Genomic DNA, 14,107 nt, shown 5'->3' on the forward strand with positions numbered 1-14,107 from the left:
ATATTATGTATAATATCTTTTGTTTGATTCTTTGTGCCGAGGGAGTAGAGTCTCTATCACTAATGAATAGGCTCACTCTCAGTTTCCATGTTTACCTATTATATGTCACTTGTTGAAGATTTATCTCCAAGCATAATGTATGCAGCCCCCTCTTCTACCCTTCTTTGTACACATATACAAACACCACCACCTCTCTTGCTCCCTTTTTCTTGTCCTTACTCATTCGCATATGCTTTAAAGAACAAAACAAGCCTTAAAAATGTAGACATCGCAAAGCACAAGGATGGGTGTAAGGATCCTGGTTCGAGCCCCCGGCTCCCCACCTGCAGCGGGGGTGGGGGAGGGTGGTGGGGTCGCTTCATAGGCGGTGAGGCAGGTCTGCAGGTGTCTGTCTTTCTCTCCCCCTCTGTCTCCCCTCCTCTCTTGATTTCTCTCTATCCTGTCCAACAGCAATGACAACAATAATAATGACAATAACAAGGGTAACAACAAGAGCAACAAAATGGGAAAAATGGCCTCCAGGAGCAGTGGATTCGTGCAGGCACCGAGCCCCAGCGATAACCCTGGAGGCGGAAAAAAAAAAAAAGTAGATATCCACTAAGTAAGGAGCATAATTATAATGGATAACATTAGAACAGTAGGAGTCAATTTATTTTTAGAATCAATTTATTTTTAGGTCAACAAAATGCTCAAACTCAATATTTCTATCTAATTTGTGCTGAAATGTTGACTTATAGTCTTAATACTAGAGAGAGAAAAATTAAGGGGGCTGTTGCTAATTTGGCTGTGTGAACTTGGCAGGTTATTCATTTCTTTTCCTTTTTTTTTTTTTTTTTTGGCTCCAAGATTATCGCTGGGGCTCGTTGGTGCCTGATCCACTGATCCTGGAGGCCATTTTTTCCCTTTTTATCTTTGTTGTTATTATTATTGTTGTTACTGGTGTCTTTGTTGTTGGATAGGACAGAGAGAAATAGACAGAGGAGGGGAAGACAGAGAGGAGGAGAGAAAGATAGACACCTGCAGACCTGCTTCACTGCCGTGAAGCGACTCCCCTGCAGGTGGGGAGCCGGGGGCTCGAACCGGTATCCTTATGCTGGTCCTTGTGCTTTGCACCACCTGCGCTTAACCCGCTGCGCTACCGGCTGGCTCCCAGGTTATTAATTTCTTAGCCTTAGTTTCCTAATCTGTGAAATGGGTATGGTAGGGCTAACAGAATAGCTCATGTGGATAGTGTGTGTGAACCAGGTTTAATAAAAATAGTTTAGGGTGCTTGCACATATACTAAAATTGGAACGATACAGAGAAGATTAGTATGGCCGCTGCACAAGGATGACATGCAAATTCATGAAGCGTTCCATATTTCCCCCCTCACAATCACAGGCCAAATAAAGAGGATTATGACATGAGAAAAATTTTTTAAAAATTAAAATAGTTTAGGTGGGAAGTCGGAGGTTAGTGCAGCCGGTTAAGCGCACGTTTGTTGTGCGAAGTCCAAGGACAGCAGAAGTATCCCGGTTAGAGCCCCGGGTTCTCCACAAGAAGTGAAGCAGGTCTGCAGGTGTCTTTCTTTCGCCCACTCTTCTTCCCCTCCTCTCTCCATTTTTCTCTGTCCTAACAACGACGACATCAATAACAATAACATAATAACTACAACAACAATAAAAACAAGGGCAATGAAAGGGTAAATAAATAAATAAATAAATATAAAAATAGTTTAGGTCTAACATATATATATATATATTAAGATATTGTATTCTAATTTTTACAGAACCAAGTTAAAAATAATTTTTGAAACATATCCCACTTACAAGTTTGGGGATTCTTCATGTATTTTGGAGGGGAGTTGTAAAATATTTTAGTAAATATTCCCACAGAAGATATATTTTCTTTTAAAATTTTTCTTTTTTTTTATTAGTGATTTAATATTGATTTACAAGATTATAAGATAACAGGGGTAAAATTCCATATGGTTCCCAGAGTTCTGTGTTCCATCCCCTCCATGGGAAACTGCAGTAGTTCTCCCACGGCCACAGATATGGGCTGATTCTGTAACTACCTATCTATATCTATGTATTTATTCATATTTTTGCCCAGTTTTTCTTTTTATGATTTTTATTTATAAAAAGGAAACACTGACAAGAACCATAGGATAAGAGGGGTACAACTCCACACAGTTCCCATCACCAGATATCTGTATCCCATTCCCTCCGCTGATAGCTTTCCTATTCTTTATCCCTCTGGGAGCATGGACCCAAGGTCATGGTGGGATGCAGAAGGTAGAAGGTTTGGCTTCTGTAATTGCTTCCCCGCTGAACATGGGCATTGACAGGTCCATCCACACTCCCAGCCTGTCTCTCTCTTTCCCTGGTGGGGTGGGGCCCTGGGGAAATGGGGCTCCAGAACACATGGGTGGGGTCGTCTGCTCAGGGAAGTCCGGTTGGCATCCTGGTAGCATTTGGAACCTGGTGGCTGAAAGGAGAGTTAACATATAGAGCCCAACAAATTGTTGACTAAATTGCCCATTTTTTCTATGGTCCTGCCTTTACTTCCTTTCTAAGTCACCCCCACACCTATTACTACTTCCCAATATTTTCCTTTTGTTCCTCTTATCTCTCAGATAAGAAAAAACAGTGCCTGGGTTCCTCTGGTGTTTTCCAGATTTGCTTTCCTTTCAGTATAAAGGTATGAAAACAAGATCCCTGGTGACAGAGGCTTTGTGTCCTACCCTTCATCGCCTCTCAAAAAGAAGTAAAAAGAAAAAAAGTCGCCCCAAACAGTAGAGCTGGGCAGGCCCCAAGCCTCAGTGATAACCTGGTTACCAAAAATAAAAAAATGGTTATACACATAAATATATGTGCACACATATATTTATATTTGGAGCAAAACCTCTTGCATGTGCCATTCATTATCCTCAGGCTGCTTATCATAATAGCCAGGAGAGCCACTTTGGGAAAGGTTGTAAGCATGGGAAAATGGGTCAAATACAGAATTGGAAGGAACTGACAGAATTAATTGTCTTGAATGACAAACATTTTCAAGTACAGCAGTGGAGTAGGTGGTACTGGTTTTCTTGATGACCAAGAGGAAATGATGTTGAGGGTGGGTGAAATTTAATACAATGCAGTTGCTTAGAGGCTTGTTGAAATCCTGGTCTGTACAGCAGCTGAATTGTTTGCGGATTTATTGACTGAAAGCTTAGGAAAGGGGACCAAGATTTGGAAGACAATAAGGCACTGATAGTCACTGAAAACTTGGTATAGATAAGATTTCTTACAAGGGAGCTTTGGCAATGGAACAATGTGTGGAATGATAGCATTTGAGAGGGAGGATGGGATGGAAAGAGTTAATCCAAGTGGGAATTACTCAAGAGAGAAAACCCAGGGAATGTGATCTTCAGTTTACAATGTCAACCACCCAAGAGGGATCAAGTAAGATCAAAAAGAAAAAGAACATGTTGGAATTTGCAAATCTCTATGTGGTATCAGAAATGAGCAGGAACAAGAGTAGCAAGAGTAGCAAGGTGAAACCAAATGCACAGATGAAAAATGAATGAGGGATGAAGAGGCAGAGACGAGTGTATACTTTGGGGCCTGAAGGGGGAGGGAAGAGATGGCTAGCTGTGGGGAAGACAAACTGTTGAATGAAGGAGACGGTGATTTTACTGTGGGGTCTGACAACTAGAATTCTGCGTTGAGTCGTCCCTCAAGTTGAGTTTGGATATTGGGTGACTTGAAACCCATGAACTGGGAGGGTGGACATTGGAGTCAGAGCACAAGTGATCAGGAGCAATTTCTTTCCACTTTAATTCCGCTGAAATTTTATACAGCTCCACAACAATGGTGTAACTTATATGCATCCTTCATCAATTAGTAATCTTCAATTATATATAACCCATGGAATTTCAAGAAATCATTAATTTTCATTGCCCTTCCCTGAAGCATTATATCTCTAGCCATGACCCTCACAAAGTCTCTAGCATTCTGGTTTTTTTCTTTTTTTTCTTCCCTCTACTCATTCTCCAGATTTTTTTTTTATTGCTTACCAGTACCGGTTGCCCATGAATTCCACTGAGTCAATACAGAGTGTTCAGGACATGGGCAAACAAAGGCAGTCAGTGTCTGCTTCCAGACACAAATGACACACACGTGCGTTTCCCTCAAGGTAGTGTGACTACCTCTGGTGAAGATGACAACAGGCAGAGAACACCTGAGGAGAACTGTGAGATCCTCCCTCCACTCGTCCATTTAATACAGTTGGAACAGGAAATCAGCAACTCCTCTGCACATTTTCAGATCCATGGAAATCTCATAGAATTCCTCTTATGAAAAGAAATGAAGTAATTGTAAACATACAAAAATGCTTTCAAAGACATCAGTTTTTTTTTCCCACTATTGAGTGTCTTGAGGATTCAGATCTTTGATAAGAAAACGGTTAAAATTATTTTTATTTTTATTTAAATATCTATTTATTTATTTATTTATTTATTCCCTTTTGTTGCCTTTGTTGTTTTAGTGTTGTAGTTATTGTTGATGTCATCACTGTTGGATAGGACAGAGAGAAATGGAGAGAGGAGGGGAAGACAGAGAGGGAGAGAGAAAGATAGACACTTGCAGATATGCTTCACTGCCTGTGAAATGACTCCCCTGCAGATGGGAGGCTGGGGGCTTGAACTGGGATCCTTAAGACATTCCTTGCGCTTTGCACCATGTGCGCTTAACCCACTACGCTACCGCCCAGCTCCCTAAAATTATTTTTATCTTTCTGAGAGAGGAGAAAGGAAAGAGAGAGAGTGAGAGAGCAGAACACTACCAAATCTGACACATGTAGTCACTGGGATTGAACACAGGACTTGATACATATAAATTCTGTGCTGGTCTATTCCAGCCTTTAGGTCCATGATTGGTCAGTAATTTGTTTGGCTTTGTATGTTAACTCTCTTTTCAGCCACCAGGTTCCAGATGCTAGCAGGATGTGACCAGACTTCCCTGGACAGACAACCCCACCAGTGTGTCCTGGAGCTCCACTTTCCCAGAGCCCCATCCCTGGAGCTATGTTTCCCCAGAGCCCCATCCTGAGAGAGACAGGCTGGTGCGGGGCTAGCTTCTCGGGCAGGAGAGGGAGACGACCAGGGACTCATGGCTGAGTGATACTTAGTTCAGTCATGTGAAACGCAGCAATCTAAGCTATCTCTAATCACAATCTTGTCCTTATATATCCTGAGGCGGAAGAGTCAGGTCCGAAGAGGATGTATGTAGGATAGGGGGTGGGGAGAAGGAAAAAGTGTGCAAAACAGTGAGGATTAAACCAATGCCCTGGAGGCAGGCGGTGCTTAGTTAACAGTGGTTATGTAAATAGAATACAGTGTTAAGCAGGGGGGATTAAACCAATGAAACAGAAGGGGTTTTAGAAGCAGAATTTAGAAGCAGACCAATAGGCTGAGAGTATGGATCCACCTGTCAACGCCAAGGCTCAGTGGGGAAGCAATTACAGAAGCCAGACCTTCCACTTTCTGCATCCCACAATGACCCTGGGTCCATACTTCCAGAGGGCTAAAGAATAGGAAAGCTATCAGGAGAGGGGATCGGATATGGAGCTCTGGTGGTAGGAATTGTGTGGAGGGGAGTCAGGCAGTAGCGCAGCGGGTTAAGTGCATGTGGCGCAAAGTGCAAGGACTGGTTAGGATCCTGGTTCGAGCCCCTAGCTCCCCACCTGCAGGAGAGTCGCTTCACAAGTGGTGAAGCAGGTCTGCAGGCGTCTCGTCTCTCTGTCTCTCTTCCTCTCTATCTCCCCCTTCTCTCTCAATTTCTCTCTGTCTCTATCCAATAACAAATAAAAAAATTTAAACAAAAGAAAAGGAATTGTGTGAAGTTGTACTCCTCTTATCCTGTGGTTTTGTTAATGTCTCCTTTTTAAAATAAATTTTAAAAAATTAAAAAAAAATTCTGTGCTGGTTTAGACTAGGGATCTTGGCTAGTATTTTCTTTTTTAAAAATATGCTACACTAGGATGCATGCCTAATACCCGATTCAGAACACCTATGGTGAATTAGTAATCAGCAGTGCACCTCGCTAGTTGAGGGATCTGAAGCACACCACTTAGCAGCAGCCAGAAAATGAAGGTACACCTGCCTTGCCTATCTCTTAGGTCTAAAACAAAACAACTCAATCAAGGAGAATGTTCTTTAGAATTTCTTAGGTTTATGCAGATGGTTTGGGAGTGTCTCAGGTTCCCAGTACATTTTGCTTCTGTTTATGCCTAAAGCTTCTCTTAGGGAGGATAGTAGGCTCCCAATTTTGCTTAAATAAATTTAATTCTTGAGAGAGGGAGAGAGAGAGAGAGAGAGAGAGAGAGAGACGCCACAGCACAGTAATGCCCTTCAGTGCAGTAGGGGCCAGTCTCAAAGCTGGCTCACACAGAAGGCAAAGTAATGTGCCATCCAGATGAGCTATTTGCCAGCCCTAGATACACTTGAGTTGAGTTTCTGCCCTTTGTCATGGAAATAACCCTGATAATGCGTAACTTTCCTTCAGAATTCAGGCACCTGCATCACATGTGGGTTGTTCTGAATCAGGATCAAGGCTGCAAAGTGGCCCAATAAAACTGACATTCTTCGAATGTCTCAGGGATGGCAAACAGAGCAAGGTACTTCCTCAGCGATGGTTTCTCCCAGGGTAAGAGTGGTGAGTGGAGAGCCAGACGCTTCAGATACTGGCTTCTGATACTGACCATGGAAGCTGAGACCCAAACTGTAACCAGGCCTTCCCTCCCTGCACGTCCAGGCAAACTGAACCTCTGAATGGTAAGTGCCAGATTTCCACCCACCGTGGGAGCGTGGGTATGCTCTTATCATTGGTAGAAAGAAATGCTGCTCCTGTTATCAAGACTCAAGACTGTTCTTTTGAGGGAACAACTGCATGAATTAAGTTGTAGAGGTTAGAAATTCCGGTGGGTGTTGGGGGAGCAGATTGGAAGTTGGAAGGAAATGGAATAAGGTTTCCTGGTGGTATCAACATGGCTACAAATCTATCTGTCCGCTGAGAGGGAATCATCCCCCAGTGATGGATCTCTTAAGAAACCAAATACCTTTTGCTGCCCAGGCTACTCTTTCGATGGCCATTAATGATTGACAGTACACCTAGAATCATCTGGTTATACATCATACTGTAATTAAAGTTCTCTTCCACCCTCTCTTGACTCTGTGGCCTGACACATATTGTTCAAGCTTACTTTCTCTACCTTTTTAAGAAATTGGGCATAAAATCAGCAACTTCTGTACTTTGAGAGAGCCTCACCACTAGACCTTGAGTCACTGGGCATTAACTGTGTTATGCATCTGGCAAAACATATCCCCGAGATTCCTAATGGATTCAATAACACACTGGGCTTTCTGACCCCATAGGAAAAACCTTCAGCATTAATATTGGTCAGCAAATGTGTCCTTAATCAACTTATTCTTTCCAATTTTGCTTCCTAGGTCTTGACAGCCTCATCATTTTCCAAACTTGTAAAATATGAAAATAGACATTTCCAAATGCTATAATTTATCCCACTGAAACTGACTTCTATGGAATCAAATGCTGACTAGGTGTGGAAAGATGAGGTCTAGCTGCCTGTCTTCTTCAGGCATGCTTGCTAGTTTATGCTCTGCCTCAGTCTATGGCACATATAAATACCACTTATCCAGCAACCATAGCTCTTTAGTTGTGTGCTATATCCTTCTGAGTCTAGAGTCAGGTTTCACCTTGCCAGGTGTCTGTGCTCATCAGAGTGTGGGGCTGTTTTGATCATGCAGTCTTATGGGAGGAAGTGCTGCAGGGATGATTCAGAGCAGAGAGTTTGGAATTGTGCAGAGCAGGATGCCGAAACAGGTCTGCTTTGCTTGAGCAGTAAATCTGGGCAAGTTGTTGCTCTAGCCCTTTTAAGCCTCAGCTTCTTCATCTGTAAAGGAGGATTGCTGGGACCTTCTTGTTGTAGGGCTGCCTGAGTTAATACAGGCAAATGGACAAATAGCAGAGCACAACACCTCTTGCCGACTCAACATAGCCAGCTATGACTGGATACTAATTGTGGTACAGGATTGAATTTTTTTCCTTTTCATTAGACCAGAAAGATAACATAGTGGTTTTGCAAAAGACATTCATGCCTGAGGCTCTGAGGTTCCAGGTTCAATTCCTGGTACTATTATGAGCCAGAGTTGTGCAGTGCTCTGGTAAAACAAACACACAACACGGTGTGTTGCACCAAAGTAAAAGACTGTGTGTGTGTGTGTGTGTGTGTGTGTGTAGAGGAGGACCTGTGAGAAGGTTGAATTGTTATGTGGAAAACTATTCTCCAGTGCCCCCAACACCCTGTCTGCTCCACCTCAATGTCTCCTTTCCTAATGCCCCAAAGGAAGCCTAGTCTGGTCGAACACATCAAGTATTGCTGATGTTGAGAAACCCTGAAGTAAATGGCAAGGAAGCCTTCATGGATGAGTCATGAGTAAATCCTAGTCAGAAAGCCAGTCAATCTGTCGTCAACTGTTCGCTGTCCTGCTCCAGTTGTAACGTCATCATCACCTTCCAGCCTTGTAGCTTTCATGTTGGGGTGCACACAGCATCTTCACGTGCTTTTATCTCTTCAGTTCTCTCAGCCTAGACAACACCAGGCTGTACTGGCATAGTCACTCTCTCCTCTAGTTTTCCCTTTTGCACACGAGGAGTCTGTGGGGTTGGTTGACTTTCTCACTGAAACATAGATGGCGATTAAACCCAGATGTTCTGAGTCCCCAGTGACAAGTGTTCCTGCCACTCTCACAGGCCCAGTAGGGCCTTTTTATGGGGCATTCAGGAGGCATCTGGGACGCGGTTCCCTCCCTCAGATTCTCACAGAGGTATGCAGAGACTGACATCCATGAGCATTTCTATTGAAGGACGGGAGTGGGTGCCCAACTTTCCCCCCAGTCCCACCCCTTCAGGGGTAGCAGTTTTGAGCCTCAGGTAACCTGAACCCAGAGTGTTTCCTCTTCTCAGTCTTTGAGGGCTCTTAGGCTACAAAAAAAAAAGTAGCAACTTCTCTGCAAAATAAGATTGCTCCCCTTCTTTACAATCTGTACTTTCAGAGCATATGTCATCATGTTCCTTCCCCCTACCCGTCCTCCTACAGAGCACAGATGGTGCTGGCCTGCTCCTGCACACTCCTGACTGCCTCTGTGTCTTCTGCACGTTGTCCTCCTCTGAGCCCTGAATGCTGAGCCCTGACCCCTGACCCCTGAATTTTGAACCCTAAGTCCTGAGCCCTGAATGGTGAGCCCTGAGCCCTGAACCCTGAGCCCTGAGCCCTGAGCTCTGAACACTGAGGTCTGAGCCCTGAGCGCTGAGCCCTGAATGCTGAGCCCTGAGCCCTGAGCCCTGAACCCTGAACCCTGAGCCCTGAGCCCTGAACACTGAACCCTGAGCCTTGAACCCTGAACCCCGAGCCCTAAGCCCTGAGTGCTGAGCCCTGAACACTGAGCCCTGAGTCCTGAGCCCTGAACGCTGAGCGCCGAGCCCTGAACCCTGAATGCTGAGCCCTGAGCCCTGAACACTGAGCTCTGAGTCCTGAGCCCTGAATGCTGAATAGCTCTGAGCTCTTTAGTGTGAGGCACTAAGGGCTGACAGGCACTGTGTCCATTTGATGAGCAGATGTTAGCTTTTACCCCCATGTAGCCTGTTTCCACACCTGAGGTCTCTTGGGCTCAACTCAGCAGCTATGAGCATATCAGATTATTTCTGTAAGTTTTGCAAAGTGCTCGACTTTCAGCCTAGATTTTATGAAACTTAGAATTATTTAATTTATTTTGGTGGTGGGGGATAAGAAGAGAAACAATTCTCAGCTATCCTATAGCTGCCTAGTCTCTCTAAAGGACAATATACTTGCTTCTTTGTACCTGCTGTGTTTATATTATACTGTCAAATTAGCTTGAAATATTTTGATAGGCGAGTAAAAGTGATTCTAACTGTCATTCAGTGGCAAAAAATGGCTTGGATACCCAAGCTCTTGAAAAAGAGGTAAAATTCCAGGTAGGACTCCGTACCACAGAAGTAATAAATAATTCATGATTAATTTAGCACATATTTCTTATCAAAAAGTTTTCAGAGGACTCAGAGAAGATTATTATTATTTATTTATTGTTATATATTTTTTATTGACTCTAGAGTTATTGTTGGGGTTTAGTGCCAGCACTAGGCATCCATTGCTTCTGAGAGCAATTTTTCCTTTTTTTTCTCCTAATTTTTATTAGATAGGACAGAGAAAATTGAGAAGGGATGGGGATATAGATAGAAGGAGAGAAAGGGGGTCAGGTGGTGGCGCACCTGGTTAAGCGCACACATTACAGTGTGCAAGGATCTGGGTTCAAGCCCCTGGTCCCTACCTGAAGGGGGAAAGCTTCATGAGAGGTGAAGCAGGGCTGCAGGTGTCTCTCTGTCTCTCTCCCTCTCTATCACCCCTTCCCTCTTGATTTATGGCTGTCTCTATTCAATAAATAAAGATTAAAAAAAAAGGAGAGAAAGATAGTCACCTGCAGACCTGCTTCACCATTTGTGAAGCTTTGCCACTGTAGGTGGGGAGCAGGGACTTGAATCTGGGTCCTTGTGCTTGGTAATATATGCACTTAACTGGGTACACCACCACCAAGCCCCTGAGAAGACTATTTTTTTGAGGAGCTGATGATAATAAGAAGAATTTCTTATTCAAATGCACAAATCATAATCAGCAATTTTTATGTCAGCAGACAATACTTCAATAACTAGTATAGTGTTTAGAATTACCTATACCCAGTGTAGAAGGTAGATAGTATAATGGTTATGCAAAGAGACTCTCATGCCTGAGGTTCCAAAGTCCCAGGTTCAATCCCCTGCACCACCATCAACCAGAATTGAATAGTGCTATAGCAAAAAAAAAAAAAAAAAAAAAAATCATTAAAATAAAATGAGCTATACCCAAACAGGGAGGTTTGCTTTGGTTGCTGTCCCTACATTTGTCTTACTTTGACTGTTAAGGCTAATGCAAATCATTGGGAGTTTAATGATTTTTCATAGACAAATGACTTGGGAAGCTCTTAGACCCCCCCCCAAAAAAAAAACAAACAAAAAACTGGATTTCTCCCTGCCTTAGGCCATGGAGGGAAGTAGAGTGTAAGACACAATTCTTGATTTATTTTTACTTGGGTGGCTTTGGATATTACTCAAAACTTATGTGCTCCACAAAAGACAGAACTGAGAATGTACAAGATGCAACTCAAGCGGAAACTCTTCACTAGAAATATTTTCCAGAGGCCACCCTTGCTTCTCCTGGTGGGCTGTTAACCTGCGGAGTTCTGATCACGTAAAGACACACTGAATTATGTCAACACTCCCCAGCCTGGCGCGTCCCAGAACTACCTCTCCATTTGCTTTAAAGGTCCTTGTTCCTAAAATGTTATATGGAGGCCTTTGCTTTCTTATTGCTGTTCTATCTCAATGGATACCATCAAAGATGTATGTAGAAAACTGCCAGTATTTTATTCATAAAATATTTGTGTTTTAAAAAATATTTTACTTTACTTTTAATGAGAGAGAGGGAAGGAGAGAGAGAGAAAGAGAGAGAGAGAGACCAGAGTACTGCTCAGCTCTGGCTTATGGTGGTGCTGGGGATTGAATCTGGGACCACAGAGCCTCAGGCATGAAAATCTTTTATGTAACCATTATGCTGATAGCTATCATGGAATATTTGCAAAATTCTTACTCAGTCCTGGGCATAGTTTTGGCACAGTTTGTCCTGAGCTTTGTTAGATCATAAGGATGGAAATATGGGCTAGAGGTGGTTTGAAGACCTTGTGGGCTAATCTAAGAAACTTAAAGTGCATCTCGTTGGTAATGGTCTCTAAAATATTACACACACACACACACACACACACACACACACACACACACACACACACACACACACACACATTTCCCTTTTGTTGCCCTTGTTGTTTATCGTTGTTGTTATTATTGTTGTTGTTATTGCTGTCGTTGTTGTTGGATAGTATGGAGAGAGGAGGGGAAGACAGAGAGGGGGAGAGAAAGATAGACACCTACAGACCTGCTTCACTGCTTGTGAAGCGACGCCCCTGCAGGTAGGGAGTGGGGGGCTCTACTGGGATCCTTAAACTGGTCCTTGCATTTTATGCCATGTGTGCTTCACCCACTGTGCCACCACCCAGCTCCCTCTCTGAATTATTTTAAATTGATTTTGTTGAATGAACTCCTTTGAAAGGGCTTTGTTTTGTGGTGGTGAAAAAGCTCACTACTTTAAATTTTTCCTCCCAGTGGGACCAGGGTCTCACATATGTATAATTTCTCCACTCCAGACTACTTATTTTTTGTTTTTACTTAGAGAGATGGAGATAGGGAGAGACAGCACAGCACTGCAGCCTCGTCCATAGTGAGTCTCCCATGTGGTACCAGAGCTTCAGCCTGGCCCAAGTGCATGACTATGCAGACACCTTACCTAATGAGCTATCACTTTGGCCCTTTTCCAAATGAAACAAATGCCTTCTCGAGCTAAAAAAAAATGGTATGCCAATATATATATATATATAAAATAAGGTAATTTTCCTCTAGCACTAACACATTCACTCAATTACTGTTTGTTCAGAATTAACCAGGGGAACAGTGATATGTGCACAATATGGCAAGGAACAAGGCACTTGGCGTCCTTTCCCAGAGAACATGCAAGTGAATGAAAGACAAATCAGCAGTAAAACAACCAAGTATAAAATGCACTGTCACACACACACACACACACACACACACACACACACACACACACACAGAGAAATAGATTAATCTGGAGGATACTCATTTTTTGATAAATAGCTGGAAAAGGCCTGTCTAAGGAGGTGGTATTTAAACCAGAATCCCAAGAGATAATATCCAAGCAACCATTTAGAGAGAAGAAAGATGAATATTCCAGAAAGAGTGAGCATTTGGGGAGGGTTAGCTAGGCCTACAGAGCTGAAAGGTCAATGTGGCTGGTTTCTGTAGTGTGAAGATGAGTAAAGCATAAAATAAAGTTGCAAAAGACAGTGGTTTGGTTATCATGCTTAAGAACCTGAATTCAAGCCCCTGTTCTGACCTGCAGGGCAGAAGCTTTAAGTATGGTGGAGCAGTGCTGCAGGTGTCTCTCCTTCTTTCTGTTGCTTTCTTCCTCTTTCTTACCCTAGTTCTCATTGTCTCTTTGCTCTATCAGAAAAAGGAGGAGGAGGAGGAGGGTGGAAATGGTAGCACTATACAGCATCCAAGCCTCAGTGATGATCTTGTGGCGAAAATAAATAAGTAAAAAAATAACAATACTACAATTGCAAAGACAAAAGCCAGGACTTTCAGGTTGTTGTAAAGCCTGCTTTAAAAAAAATGTTTGAATATTGTTCTCATTTTCATCTAGGAGACAGAATGCAGTGTATTTTTAACATAGTTATGTAGGTATATCCTATATGAATTATTCAACATGTATATTTATGTTTCTTTAGGTACGAAGTCTTAGACTATTTAAAATAGATCGAGAATGAGGATGATGATTTTGTTAGGGAAAAAATATAAAGTGTCTATAGTTTTTATATGAATCACTTTACATTTTGGCTCATTTGGAAGAAAAGGAAAAATAAATACCATTTTAGAAGGCTTTGTAGGAAAGACTTTTTTTTTATTGTTGTAGATATTATTGTTGTTGTTGTTGTTGGATAGGACAGAGGGAAATGGAGAGAGGAGAGGAAGACAGAGGGAGAGAGAAAGATAGACATTTGCAGACCTGTTTCACCACTTGTGAAGTGACTCTCCTGCAGGTGGGGAGCTGGGGGCTCAAACTGGGATCCTTATGTCGCTCCTTGTACTTTGGACCATGTGCACTTAACCTGCAGTGCTACTGCCTGACTCCTAGGAAAAACTTACTAACACCTTAATCTTGCAGTTAATTAGTGCCTGCTGAGGTAGCTATATAAGGGAATTTTGACATGTGAAAGAGAACTTTTGGAAGGTGTTGATTAAGCAACTTGACGACTGATATCATTTCCTCTCTAATTTCTTAGATATGCAGCTATCATGGTTTTTGGCTATGGCAGTGT

General features: G+C 42.7%; 1 pseudogene; it reads left to right on the forward strand.

Moving 5' to 3' along the window:
• Window positions 1-1,266: 1,266 nt before the first annotated feature.
• LOC132539609 (U6 spliceosomal RNA) lies at window positions 1,267-1,364 on the forward strand (annotated as a pseudogene).
• The last annotated feature ends 12,743 nt before the right edge of the window (window positions 1,365-14,107 follow it).

This window comes from Erinaceus europaeus, chromosome 7, assembly GCF_950295315.1.
Source record: "Erinaceus europaeus chromosome 7, mEriEur2.1, whole genome shotgun sequence".
NCBI lineage: Eukaryota > Metazoa > Chordata > Mammalia > Eulipotyphla > Erinaceidae > Erinaceus > Erinaceus europaeus.